The following is a 4,244-nucleotide window of genomic DNA, read 5'->3' as shown; positions in this document are numbered from 1 at the left end:
TTAGTCTGGTCCCTGCAGTTTATAGTAGCTCATTGTTTTTTGGATCCAGTACAGAAGGCTCGAGACTCTGGTGTAGACATTTGGAGGTGTCCCATTCTCTTCTCCAAAGGAGACGATGCCCTGGGCCATGCCGTTACACACAAGGGGGCCCCCAGAGGCGCCCTGTGGGCAGAGAGAGGAGGGGCTGAGCCGGATCTTCTTCAGGTGTGGTCCTCTGTGCTGCCCCAGGGTGGATGGTCTCTGTTGGGGGCCCTGGCTGATATCAGGGACTGTTGGTCCTGAGGATTCAGCCTGGCCTTGACAATCTCCCCTCCTCCTCCCCAAGGAAGCCTCTGCCCATATGTGGTGGTGGGACAGTCTCCATGCCCCCAGGGAAACAGGACAGAGACTGGATAGGAGAAAAGGCTGGGGACACAGGGATATGATTAGTTCCCACTGCCCTGGACCCTCACAGCTTGGCTGTGCCCAGGGCTTTGCATGGCTAACGCTGGGGATCTCACCAAAAAAGAACCCTTCCTCTTTCTTGGGTTCCCTACATATCTGGGTAGTGGTGTTGTAATCTTTGTAGCAAGAGATGCATTCCTCATCCCTTTGGACTTCAAGGTCTACTGCCTGCAGTTTCTCTGCCATGGGATTGTTCATGCCCAGGTGCCCCCAGCCGGCCACACTGCACACCATCCCTGGCTTCACCAGCTCCCTCCTCCAGGGCAGCCTGATGGGGCTCACAGCGGCGGTCAGGTAGGCCTTCCTCCTCAGCTGAAGGCAGAGGAAAGGCATTCTAACCTACTTTTGGCCCACAGAGGCCTCAGGGACAGTTATGGGGTTGCCTTCCTCACTGCCCTGGGACAACTGAAGGGGTCATACCGGAAGGAGGGACAGGAATGAGGTCATGGGGGATTCAAAACCCAGGTATGAAAGTGTGCAAGAACTAGTGTGGCTACGTGCCCTACCTGCAGTCACATGATAGCATTGACCCACTTATTATGATCATAGCCTGGGTGGGGGATGGCTCTTCTCACTAGGATGACCTGCTGGGTCCTCTCCTGCTGGTAGATGTTGTGGTCCCTCGGGGTGACGTTGATTGAGCTGCCCCCAGAGCAGAGAGGGAGGTGGAGTCGCAGGAAATACAGGCCAGGAGCCGTGAGGAAAGAGCACAGCTTGGGACAGGGTGGGACTGGAGGGGAGAAAGTTCTAGGTATGGGACCTGGGGCTGAGCTTCTCTGTGCTGCCTGCTTCCTGGCAGCCGGGCTGGGTGCAAGTTCCTGGAGTCCACTTAGGGTGTTCAGTCCTGCACAGAGCTTGACCGTCTCTAAGGAAAACCAGGAATTTCTCACATCTGCACTCTGGACTCCAGGGTGCAACCTCAGCTTCCTTCCATCCCACCTTTGATCAGTCCCTTCTCTCCACGGGCCACTCGCATTGACCTGTTCCTCTCTCCCCAGAGCTCACCTGTCCTCTGAAGAGCTCTCCTATGTTACTTGGTGGCCCAGGTCTGCAACCCCTGAGAAGAGGGTTCCCTGTGAGGGGTCTACAGAGGGGTGGGGGCCCAGGTGTTGCTCCTCACCTTCCCCAGCAGTGAGCTGCTGTCAGCATGAAGTCCTTATGCACAAGGAGACCCCCCACAGATGAAACTTTTCTCTGAAGCATGGTACTCAAGAAACGCCATGTAGGGATGAGAGTGAGGCTTGGCCTCGTGGCCCCAATGATTTTGCCTGAAAGAGAGATTGCAGTCTGCCCGCTGTGCTCATGGAGCCAAAGCCTGGAGAGGGGGGATGGGAGCAGATTTGCTGGTCTTTGAGGGAATTTGACCAGAGTTCAGAAAGTTCCTGGAGATGGACCAGAGCCAGGATATGTATGAGTGTAACACCTGAGCAGGGTTTCTCCAGTGCAGGATGGGACTGGACCTCTGACGGTGGGGACAGTCACTTACCTGCCTCCCCACTGGGGGACAGAAGAAGGGCCAGCAGGAGCATCTCTCCAGGAAGGCTGCCCAGATCTGAGTCGCCGCTGCTTCCTTCTGGTCCTTTAACCCTGGGGGTCCCCTCTGGTGTTGTGACCTTTATCAAGTGAGGTTTCTCTGAAAGTCTCACAGCTCTGTCTGATCAAGTCCTGGGGTCTGAGTGGAGCATGAACTACCGGTCACCACGGAAGGACCCGTAGCTCTCGGCTCAGCGCCACCACAGCAGCAGAAAACAAGAAAGGCAGCTCCAAGTAGGGGTAGTTGGAGATGTTGTATCAGCCAGTAGCAGGTCCCTGAGCCCTAGCAGCCTGGCTCTCAGGATGATAGATTCAAGAATATCTTAATTCTCGTGGTTCTCTTTAGATCACCAGGGTGACTGTGTATTGAGGCCTCTTTTTGTGTGAGACTGTGGGAAACATTGGAGATAACATCTCTTGCTTCTGGTGGAGGAGACAAGCCGTCACGATTAGACAAGGGTGGTGAGATCCTTGGTATGGGATGGACAGAATGGTGTGAGAGTGACGCTGAAGAGGGCTTACTCCAGTTATAAAGAACTGAGTGGTTTAAGAACAGCAGCGACATTGCTTTTACCCACGAATCTGCATTTTGGTCAGGGTACAGTGTGGATAGCATCCCTCTGTTCCCCTTGGTGTCAGGGAGGCTTGAATCCTGGAAGCTGAATCATCTGAAGGCTCACTCACACCTACCCAGTGGTTAGCGCTTGCTGTTCACTGGGCCCGTTGGTTTCTCTTCACAAGGTCCCCTCAAGTAGTCTCAGTCCATGGGATTGTTGGGCTCCCTCACAACACAGTGGTGGGCTTCCCCAGAATGAGCATCTGCTAAAAAAAGAATGAGCCAGGCAGAAGCATCTATTCTACCATATTCCACTAACTGAAGCGATCAAGAGCCCCCACCAGATTAAAAAGGAAGGGTCGTAGACCCCACCTCCCAGCGGGAGGAGTGTTGCCGTCATGTAAGGAGAACGTGTGGGATGGGAGATACACAACAGTCGTCGTAGCAAAGCAGAATCTGCCACACTGCTTTAGGGGTCTGGAGAGTTAGTCAGAGCCATTGAAACCACTGATCCGTCTAAGCCTAGGTCAGTGCCTTTGGATAGGTTGGGGTCTGCTCTGTCCAACCCATGTGCACTGAGAATGGAAGAAGTTTGCCTGTCCCCAGAGCTACTCTTTTTAATGAATTACTGATACCATGTGAAGTGAGAATGGGTGCCAGGGAGCCAAAGCAGAGTACCCACACCACTATCCAGAGAATTGCATTCTGGTGTCTCTGTACCATTTGCTAAACAAATTATCCTGATCATGTCTCCATAATGGAAAAGAAGGAGAGAGTCATGGAATGGAAAACATTGTTGGTTCTACATATCGTGATCCCAAGTCTCTCAAAAAGCAACAAAACCTTAAAGAAACAAAGCACACTCTCAGTAGGGACTCTGGCAGGGGAGCCACGGTAAATGAGAGCGTGGTGTCCAAGCCAAGCCTGCGTGGGGTGGGAATGTGCCCACTCCAGGCGTCTCTCCTGTGTGGACACACTCCCTACGTGGTCTCGGACACCCTGCACTGGGCAGCCTGGATGAGTAATTAGAATACACGTGAGGCAGGGAGTGGATGCCCAAGTCTGTTGAAGAGGGTGTTCAAACAGGGACTGGCTATTAGGTGGTATCGGAGCTCAAGGGAGATTTAAAGGCCTTCATGGAGTCGGGGCGGTGGAGAGGGGGGAGTCTGGCGGGATGTGTCAGAGCAGGATAAATAGGGTGAGGTGGGCATGGGTATGAAGGGGCTGCCTGATGTGGATTGCCAGAGCCTGGGTGGGGGGAGCAGGGGAGGCACTTGGAGAAGATGAGTGAGAGATCTGTTATATAAATCTCTGTGGGGATTAATCAAATAAGTCAACATATTAAGCTAATGAGCCAGGTTTCTCACTGTCTGAGGATTAGATGGTATTGGTGGCATCAATGTTAATTCCCTGGGTTTGATCGTAGGACTGTGGTTATGCAAGAGTGTCCTTGTTTGTAGGGATTACACTCTATAAGGTATTTGAGAAGTTGATGGAGCACCATGTCAGTAACTTTACTCGCAAATGGGTCTGGAAGACAAAAGTTTTTGTATTGCAATGGCAACTTTTCTATAAGCTGGAGATTATTTCAAAATTAAAAGGAAATCTGTACCTTTCATATATACAAATAATAAACACTTTGAAGATATAATTGGGAAGAAAATCTGTTATAGTAGCAGCAAAAAAAGATGAGGGGCTTAGGAAAACCTTA

The 4,244-nt window shown here is 52.0% G+C and overlaps 1 pseudogene; it reads right to left on the bottom strand.

Moving 5' to 3' along the window:
- LOC101325164 (mast cell protease 3-like) lies at positions 1-2,092 on the bottom strand (annotated as a pseudogene).
- Between the last annotated feature and the right edge of the window lie 2,152 nt (positions 2,093-4,244).

The sequence above is a fragment of the Tursiops truncatus genome, chromosome 2, assembly GCF_011762595.2.
Source record: "Tursiops truncatus isolate mTurTru1 chromosome 2, mTurTru1.mat.Y, whole genome shotgun sequence".
Lineage (NCBI taxonomy): Eukaryota > Metazoa > Chordata > Mammalia > Artiodactyla > Delphinidae > Tursiops > Tursiops truncatus.
The sequence above is the reverse complement of the archived record's forward strand: the minus strand, read 5'-3'. Positions and strand labels throughout refer to the sequence as shown.